This window comes from Cicer arietinum, chromosome 4, assembly GCF_000331145.2.
Source record: "Cicer arietinum cultivar CDC Frontier isolate Library 1 chromosome 4, Cicar.CDCFrontier_v2.0, whole genome shotgun sequence".
Classification (NCBI taxonomy): Eukaryota; Viridiplantae; Streptophyta; class Magnoliopsida; order Fabales; family Fabaceae; genus Cicer; species Cicer arietinum.
The window spans coordinates 44,861,733-44,872,910 of record NC_021163.2 but is presented as its reverse complement, the minus strand read 5'-3'; positions in this window follow the sequence as shown (position 1 = coordinate 44,872,910).

Genomic DNA, 11,178 nt, shown 5'->3' with positions numbered 1-11,178 from the left:
TGGCCACACTAGTGTCAACTATAGCTTAAGAGAGTACATTATGCACATGTGGAAGGGTTTTAGACAAATAGGAGCTCCTTGAGCCCAAAAATGGCAGAAGTTTTGATTTGTACTCAAAACTGGTTGAAGTCCTCTTTCTCTTACTTTATAGACCTTATTTTGACTAAAGATTTTGAGATATCTAATAATGTTGTGATGGGTTGTGTAATATGTTTATGTACTTGTTTAATTAAACTATTTGTTGTTGTTGTAATTTAATTTTAAATTTTAACTAGTTATTCGTTGTAGAACTTCAACAAGGCTCAACAACAACTAGTGGTCGAAGGCATTAGTCTATTATTGGTGAAGCAGCTACTCTTGGGCCTTTTTAAGTTTTTTTAAGTAAGAAAATTTATACAAATTATGTTTTATTTGTATAGTATGTATGTGAGCTTTTATTTAATTACCTATAGGTTTCAAACATTTTGAGTTTTTTGGAGTCACATATGACTTATACTTGCACAACACATGCTTGTATTTTGAGGATGATGTTTTGGTTGAAAAATTGTGCTTGCTTGGCATCATTTTGAACATGATTTGTTGATGTTTGTTGGGCTGGTTACTGCCAACAATTTTTGTATGTGTGGTTCATGCTTCATAATTGGTAGGTTGACACTTATTGAATTATATTTACTGAAATTTATGAATTATTGGATACTAATTGTTGTGTTTGATTGTCATCAGCTTTTAAATGAACATCATTATTGTGAACCACACGAATTTACTCATGTTTCCACCTATGAATGGATAAGCTATTGCCTTCATATATTTTTTATTTGTATCATAAAATTTAAGTAGTTAAATTTGTAATTGAAACTTGTATTATTATTAACTTAGTACTTAGTCTGAACTTGTATCATTTTTAACTTATTGAAACTTGTATTATTGTTAAGTTAGTAATTAGTGTTATTGTTCAGCACTATTAGTAGTTTAGATTATAATATGAATTGGCTATGTTGTATTTAAACTGATAGAATGAGAACTTAATTGGTTATTATGTACTCATGCTTTTATTTTTTCCAATAAATTAGTGGCAAATGACTTGGAAGTGGTTCATTTTCAACCTTGAAATGGTTATCCCACATTTGGTGAGTCGAATTTCAAGGTTATTAGTTAACCCTTATATATTTATGTTGATGAGTTCTACTTTATTTTATTATTAAGTTATATCCTTGATATTCTTATTAAATTAATTCCATTTTTGTTATACATACAACTGCTGCAACATTAACCATTTTCTAATTGCTCATCATTTGCTTTACTATTTTTATTAATATATTTGGATTCCAGAATAAATTGTAAAGTTTACGACTCATTTTGTATGATATTTGCAAACTTTTGATTTGAATGAAATCCTGAACAACATGAATTAGTTATATATTATTTAGGTTTGTTACCAAACATGAATTGGTTACATTGATCATTTATGTGATTATAGGTTAATTTTTGTTTTCAAGGATGTTTGATGTAAACTAGTGTTTTAGAAAATGGGCCTTTAGTTAAATTGTGTCTTATAGTCATGATTAAATTTTTGATGAAAAATCCTTACAAAAAACATTTGTTGTTGATTGGATTAGAAAGTGTTCACGACCCATAATAGATTCAACCCGGTTAATCCAACCCGTAAAACCTCCCGAACTGTAACCCAAAAACCGAAAACCCATTTTAGAAAACAGTTGAAATTAGGCTTGTGTTAACCAACCACAGTTTGGTCTAGTTTGGGTATTTGGACCTGAACCCGACCGATTGTCCATCCTACCCTAAAGTTAGAGAATCTAGATATGTTATGTCAATCATGTTGTACTGTATTATTGACTTAGAATTTGGAACCATCATAAAGTACATACTGTGACACCTTAAATCCCAAATTAATATTTTTTTTTTAAATTTAGTTTTTAAAATAATGAAATTCTTTAAAAAGTAAATAAACTTTCAAACATTTTCTTTAAGGCAAATAGTATCACGTAATCATGAACTGAAACATTAATCCAAAATTTTCATCAAACTTAACAACTCGAAATAATAACAGTAGTCAACAAAATCCTTTTTGAAGCACACATACATAAGTTTAATGATAATTATAAATGTAGTCTCAACCCGATGTCACTATCAGAGCGGGAATTCGCAATTTAATAGACATTAACAACACAAAATATAATAAAAGTCTTCAACAGAAGATGGCTCTCGCCCCTCTGATGGTACTAGTCATCACCTGCATCTTGCAACTCGTATGCGTCCATCGCAAACGCCAAACACAAACAACGAGTGGTGAGTTTCGAAATTATATAACAGTATAAGACAAACAAGGAGAACAAGCAAGTAGTCAAAACAACACAAAAAAAGAGAAATATTCAAGAACATAATATCAAAGTTTAATCTAATTCAGTCGCAATAAAACAATTACAAGGATGAAATATTATGCATGTCCTATACTCTATACTTCTTCATCATTTGGTACCATTCTACTCTAAAATACTTGGTTATGAGGCCTGATACTATGCCACTACAAGAGTGGACGGACAATTCATGAATGGTCAAGTCCTCATAGATCTCTCAACTCAACCCGAGACACATATACGCGAAGGTCGGGGTACTCTTGTGTTGCACGGTAGCTCTCAGCCTTAGGGAATAACCCACTAACCCACTTAGGAATTCCCCACTAGAGGTATCCCCAAGGTCTATCAGTCTTACCTTATAGTTCGATTGTATCCCTCCACGATCAGATTCATTCAGTTGTACTTCCCCGAATCACTAGGTTTGTCAGACCCTCCCTATATGATGACAAAATAATCCTAACTCCAAAATCTACAATACATATCTCACACTTACTCGATCATCACAACTCAATAAGTTTCAATTTGACTTCACAATATTCATCATTATATATATATAAGTTAATCACAATAAAATCTCAATATTTGGTTTACACTACTCACAATCCACAATAAAATGCACTATAAGTCAAACAAGAAGTTGGAACTAGAAGCTAAGGTAGAAAAATGCAACACTAACCAAAAAATTCAACACCAAAAAAATGTAGCAAAGTTTTCATCACGATATACTGCATTTGATCACGATACACGAACAACTCTCCCTTCCTTTATGTAACTTTTATGCATTAGGTCATTTAATAGATTTCAATTATGCAATTAGCTAAAGTCTAGCCTTGACTATTTTTCATGGAAATGATTTTAGCAAAAGCAAAGTCTACATGCCAAATAAACACTCCTTACTGCAATGAGAAATGAACTCTTTGGAAACCAAATAGGTTTTTAACTTGCCAAAAAAATAATGAGTTGAAATGCAACAACATCCTCTCATGTATACATATAATAAGAAATTCAGGAACTTGTCAATATTAAAATAATATGTAGAAACTAAGCACAATCAACGCAAGAGTGGCCAAAGACATACAGTTTCATAAAATCAAACAACATGCAACCTTGATGTAAATAAATTCACGGCAATTCTATAGGTTGCTAAATTATATTTTAGTCATCGCTACTACCATTCATATATTATTAGTTAATTATTATTACTCAATCGGGCTAGTAAGCCCCGGATGAATATCTGGGAATTTCGGTATTCCCATTCATCCCACGTTATTTTATACTCATAAGATCGAACTTCATCTCACCCCTTACCTTGGCTGAAGATTTTTTCCAACGAAGTCGATCCGCTTATTTAATGTGTCGCGTCTTCGTCAACCATCGTCTCTAATAGTCTGCAAATTATAAATAAAACAACACAACAACCAAATACAGATTAATTATTTGGTATAATAGGTAAATAAATTGTTTACTATTTACAACACCCTTCCAATATATATATTTAATACTATGTATACTTATAGTTATATCAATATAAACAATATCTAAAAAAATATATAATTATATATTGCTAAATACATATAGTTTATGTATAATTTTGATATAACAGTAGTGTAATAATATATCATATGTATTTTAAATTAAATAACAAGGCTATTAGATACAATAAAAGTAGACTCTTTATTATTAATATATAAACTGTAAATGGTAGCGCATGCACATATATAAATATGGTATGTGCTATCTTCACATTAAAATAGGAAAATTATCGGATTGTGTTTATAAAATAGAAAATATATTTTCAATATTTATATAAAGGAGAATTTAAACGCATGACACTTCGAATTTCCTAACAAAAATTATATTGTATAAGATTTTAGCATCAATAGATTTAGATATTCAATTAAATATATCAAATTAATTTCAACACAACGTAACAATTCTACTACTTGTAAAAACACAGGGAACAATTCTGCTACTTTAGAGACAGAGTTTACAATTTTGTTTAAAACACATGACTCTTCAGATCAAAATTTCATTTTATATATAGTTGATATTCAAACAGAAAAAAAAAAATATTAATGTTAATCATGATTGTGAAAAATCAACTAAAACAGAAAAGGTGATAAATTATATGATCAAAAAACAGAATTCAAATAACAATGGCATAGACAGTGGGTGTTCGCAAATAATTTAAAAATGGCAAGAAACTAACCGGAGAAGATGAAAGATATTGTAAAAATGATCGGTGTGCGGGACTGTATCTATGGCTGGCTTGTTGAAGGAATTGGAAACCGAATACTGAAAAGAAGGTTTGGTGCGGCAGGAATAACCTTGCTTTTGGCTATATGTATATATTTGTATATTTGCCAACTAGATTAGCTAGGGTAACACACAGTGCCTCGGAGTCTAGATAAGAAGGTACGGCTAAAGAGTGATGTTTTTAGTTTCTTTTATTTATTTGTTTATTATTACTATATTTATTTGATTTTAAGGAAAAATAAACAAAATATTTTTATTATTAATAGTTTAGTTAAATTATTAAGGCAACATAAAAAATTATCAATTATATCAAATACATATAATAATAATAATAATAATAATAATAATAATAATAATAATAATAATAATAATAATAATAATAAATAATTATTATATTACTAAAATATAATAATAAGAAATTGGGTGTTACACATACAATATAATATAGTGCACACTGAAATATCGATGTCTAGTTTAAATGCAATGCAAAGCCTCATATCACATCACTCAGCCATTACTCTATATGAGAATATGTAATTTAAGTTAATTAGCCACCAAGTGTTGTCTTAAAAAAAAAGTTGATAACAAAGTGTGTCAAGGACACTTTAGAATAACTATAGAGCTTGACTAAATATTTAAGGGGTCAAAATAGTTAGTACTATAAAATTAAATACAATTATTATATATATACATTCACAATTTATATATATTTATTTAATATTTTATTATATTTTTATATTTCTTGTTCTATCACATCACTATCATATTATATTTATCACATTAATTTTTTTTATCACTCAAGTTGTTAAAGAGATGGTGCACGTACACTAATATTTTTTATTATAAAATATAAATAAAAATAATAAGTGAACAATTAAATATATTCACTTTAATATTTTAGCCTAATTTTTAAATATATACTCAAAATCAAAAAAATGGAGTGGAACATTTAAATTTAACTTTAACTAATCTGAATTAGAGAAATGATTTATCTTATTTTATTCAAATCTTTTAAATAAAAAATTGGAGAAATGTTTTATGTTCTTTTATAAGATACTGTTTTGAATAAACAATAAATTAAAATATCGTTTAACTATATCTATTAGACAATAACCACAAAAGTACTTGAGAACAAGCAAAATATAAAATATTTAACATAATAAAATTATTGTACTTTCTAAAATAAATAGTGCTATGTAGAAGAAAGAGTAAGAAAATGTATACGTCTATGTCATTTGTCAAGTATTTAGTGGAAAGATAGAAGGAGAATGAGTTTTGTAAGTATGAGATGCAGTCACACAATTAATGAGATATTAAAAATTGTTATGGGTTAGACTCATCTTCACCTAACTCAGATCCAATACTAATTCAATCTGATCCAATAGGCGATGCTACAAAACTTTCTCTAAACTAGGGCAGTCACTCACCTTAAGGGAATCCAAAACGATGGTTAATCTTAGATCGTCTGAACTTCCAATCACAACCACTAAATGGCAATGATAAGATCCAAAGAGGATATGTGTAGTAATTCATTTAAAATGTATCCATTTGAGCAATTTGATGGCAATCTCATCATGATCATAGCCACTAGATGGCGACCATTTGTTAACAAACAAATACACACGTGTCCATCATCAAAGAGCACTCAGAGGATCACTAATCGATTCCCTAGGTCATAGAGGTACACACAAATTCTAACCCAAATACCTTTCATACTCTAGACAATTCATACTTGATCGTCAAAGTGTGTGCAAATACAACCCCTTAACGAGAATCTGACGGAGAAAGCTCACCATTGTTATCTCTTCTCATACACCAATTCAGTCTTTATGGTACTAAATACTGGTGCCTTATGTGGGTACTCCTTATCTACGTCTCACCATTACCCTTCATAGTACTTGAGTTTTACCTATGACTCCCAAAAAGACTACTACAACGATGACAAACGTGAAAATTAATCCCCAACCCACTTAACTTAATGACCTCACAACCCTCCATCCATTGATCCAACAAGAATTTTTGAAGTTCTCAACCAGCAACAGGCTGAAGTAGAAGGAGACACCAAAGAACTTATTTGTAACCTAGTCGTTGTTGTTTGGAGACAGTCTTGCCATATCAACGTGCAAAATGAACACCTAGCATTGTTGGAACATAGCTAGAACCTAATTCCAAGCAATGGTTCGGTTATCCACAAAATCTCAATCTTTGTCCAAAAGGCCTTCGAAGGTGAAATACCTTACATAAATGCAGCGTCAACTGTTAGTACAAAGACACACCTAAGAGAGAGAGAGGGGGGGGGGGGGGGGGGGGGGATAGGATTAAAGGAGGACAACGTGAAGAGAGAAAAAGGAGAGCATAGACATTCAAGCATGAGAGTAGATTGCCATAACTGGGGGGGGGTTGAATTAGGTGTATATACATTTTCTGGTTTTTAGAGACTTAGTAGATTATTTTTTTGTTTAAGATTAGTGTATGGAAAAATGTAAATGACAGAAAAATAAAGAAAACAACAATTTATCCTGGTTCCCCTTACAACCAAGGGTACATCCAGTCCCCTTGCACATCACAAGAGATTTTCCACTATTGTTAGAATAAGTACAAGTCCCACCCTACGACCTCTGTTACAAACTCCTAACAATCACCTTAAGATATCACACCATTATCTTAGTTTACATCAATTGAAGAAAGAACACTACTTTCCTCAATCTACACAATAACTTGAATGGTTTACAATACTGACTTTGACTGAGATCAAGAATGTATAACACTTTAGTAAAATGATAACAGTCTAATATAATTTCAAGTTCAATAGAGAACCTTTCTCAATGATATGACAATGTAAAATTTGTACTTGAAATATGAAAGTAAGACTTTGAATAAATCAAAACATTTCAGAAAGTTTGTTCTAAGATTGATGAAAAGATTTGAAAAGAGTTATTTGTTAAGTCTGAATCTATGAAGTATTTATACTCCTTAGACATCACTTCAGATTAGTGGCAATCGTTCCTAGAGGTTTGATGAATGTATGCAATGATCCAGGTTGAATCTAAACTGAAAAATTGCATTATTTCGCGGTTGTATTCGGTTACAACAGGGGTGTATTCGAATACACCTCTTTGTAACGTTTAGTTTTATTCAAATTTCAAAGCTTGTATTCGAATACACATTCTTGTAGTCGAATACAAATGAGTGACTTTTGCTACTGACTTGGTTTTGTATTCGGATACACCATGTCGTAGTCGACTACAAATGTGTAGTTTTAACTACTGACTTAGCATTTATATTCGGCTACAACATCTCGTAATCGAATATAAATAATCAACTTTAGCTACTAACTTGAGTTTGTATTCGGCTACAACATGCTGTAGTTGAATACAACATTGATTTTTGTCAAAAACTAGATTTTCAAACATTGTTCATGTATTTTGATATTTTGAAAATTCTTTTGATGCATATGCTAAAATGAATGGTTCTCATGTGCATTTGAAATATAATAATATTAGATTGCATCATGTATTGTGTGGAGGCGGTACTTAGCAGCTCAATTGGTAGTGGGACTGTGTCGAGGTGGTACTCACTATTTCCATTAGGTGGTAACGGGGGGGGGGGTGCGTTGTTACTTTGTTTTGTTGCAGTGCTAAATTTTGGTGAGAAATCAACATGTTCAAGTTTTACATCACGAAGCAAAACGATTGTCATAAAGTTACAATCAAAACAACATAAAGCATTTAAAGACAAACAAACTATAACAAATTCAATTTCAGTATCAAACTACATATCATCATTCGGTGGGAGGTGAAGGTGGTCAATTTTGTCAAACATGCCAGTGAGTTCATGCAACAAATTTTCATGGTGTTGGGATATGGTGGTTTCGATGGTTTGAAATCGGTTGTCGATGGAGGCGTCCATATTCTGAAACTGTGTAAAGGTGAAGGTTTACAGATAGTTGCGTTTGTCCATAACCATGCGGTTTGAAATGTGGTCATCATCAAATGTCGTTTCTTCAGCGTCTTCGTCATCTTGGACAACTGTATATGTTTGGCCAAGATCCCCTTTATGGACATAGGTCTGAAGCTATTTGTTCCACACAATCTTCATACTCGAAAACACGTTCAAATCGAGCACATTGTCTTTGGACGGTTTATACATAACTTCTCATGAAAAATCCACTTTAAAATGATCCAAGATTCTGGTGACCTCTTTTGCAAATGGTAAGCCAATAGCATCCTTGGAAGCAAACAAAACAGAGCGGACAAAGTAAGCCTAGTTAAGATCAGATCCTTCTATCATGAAGAACATGATATGAAGCTCAAATTCAGATAGTTGAGAGTAATTGTCATCCTTATGAACCAGAATGTAACTTAGAAAATAATGCAATAGCCTGTTGTCAAGGGTGAGATTTCCAACTCCATACCGTTGCTTAGCAAATTTGGAACTAGGTTGTGCCTGTTTACGTTCTTTGATGTCTTTGTCAAACTGACACAATGAAACATAAACATCATATTTGCTAATATTTACCCATTCACACAAATTGTGGAGCTTAAGTTTCTGACCCTCAAATGGTAGCTGCGATATTTCTCAAATAGTTTGAGTTTCTAACTCAATGTGTTTGCCCTTTACCCCAGACACCAACTTAGACCATTCCTTCTTAAGATTACAGTAAAATACCCTAACTAAATCAGGATATATGGGGTCAATATAACCAATGAAAGCTTTTAAATGTTGGGCCTTAAGTAACTCATGAAATTTAAATGTTGAAATAAGCAATAATACCATACATATGAGTGATCAACTTTTTGTTTGAGTAGTAGGTTTGGAACCGGTTGATTTCTTCCGATGAGTGAAGAAATCGGGATAAATCTACCACATTATCATTTGTAGCCCTCCTTTTTGAAGGATCCATTGCAGCATGATTTTTTCTTGAACCTCTTTTTCGTGCATCCATTGTGAAAGTTGAAGAATTTAGGATTTGGGGAAAAACTTGGGATTTGGGTTTGGGAAATTTGATTTTGAAGTGTCACTTGTTAGTTTGGAGTGATATTAGATGCAATGTATGATAGTACAGGGATTGGGTAGATGTTGCATGTAAGATTAGATGAGATTTTTGGAGAAATGGAAGTGAAGAAAATATGTATTTGGCTATTGAAATTGTGAAAAAATGACCTAAAACGTGAAAAAGCTTATATATAGGGAAAATAGTGAATCTGTATTCGACTACACACTAGTTGTATTTGAATACAGGTTTTTCTAGAAACGTGTATTTAAATACAAACAATGTGTATTCGTACACAATATCAAATTTTTTGTTTTTAAGATAAATTTTCATTAAAAGACAATATTTAGAGCATCTATTTATATTTAGAAAGCACATATACATAAAAAAAATAAAAATAAAAATAAACAATTTTATCAACGTATCAAGTGAAGACTTTAGATTTTAAAGAGAAGTGACTTACAAAGTATTAATACCTTGTATAAGTACCTTTCTTGACCTAGACATAATGCTCATTTGGAACACCAAATTTCTTAAAATGACAAGCATTAGGTGTGTTGCCATTTTGACCACAATAAAAACATATAGGAGTAGATTTACTTCTTGATAGTGTTTCACAAGTGTACTAAATCGTTGCAAGTAATAATAAAATGATAGTACTGAGTGTCGAACTCAAGGATTGCGTTTTACTATCTAGTTGTATTTAATTACTAAAATTGAACAAAAAGTTTCCAAATTGATTGAAATAATATTTGAAATTAACAATAGTAATAAAATTGATCCTTTATTATAAGAAAAATGTTAGGAATGAGTTTCACTTCGAATCCAACCTTAGTATCTAATTTGTTCTTAGTTAATGAATTCCTTTATTGAATTATTACCGAATTCTCTTTATTATTCTTACCGTAATGTCTTAGTTACAGAACCTTTAATTCGAAAGTAACCCCTAATTCCTTAGTGGATTTAATATAAGAATTAAGCCTTACCGTCCATGAATTCTCTTGTTAAACTACTGCCTTTGCAACTAATTTAATTGGTTTCATGACCTGCATCTATCCCTAGATTACAATATCATGAATTTATCATCTCAAGCATTCGTAAAGTCCACTCCCGTTTCAAAATACCAATTATAGAACATTTTAAAGTTGATCAAGCAATAAAAAGCATTAAGCACATAGATGAGAAAAATAATTCAATAAACTCATTCATATAACTAGAAATCAAATTACAGAAATAACGGTTTCATCGTTTTACACTCATCCCTAGCAAATAGGGTTTAGTTACTCATGACATAGATAAAAAAGATAGAGATTAGAGAAGACTTACAAGAAAGATTCTTGATAAAATTGCTCCAATGAGGTTAGAAATAGTCGTCTTTGAGATTCTCTTCTAGGTCACAAGTCTCCAACTTCCCAATAGTCAAAAAGATCCCTGGAAAGTGAAAAAAAAAAAGTGTTCTAATGTATGATGTCGCATCCCACGCACCCCAGGTGCAATTGTTGCGCTTCAAGGGCCAATCGACAGATTCAACAGTGTGGAAATGTGTCCCAGGCG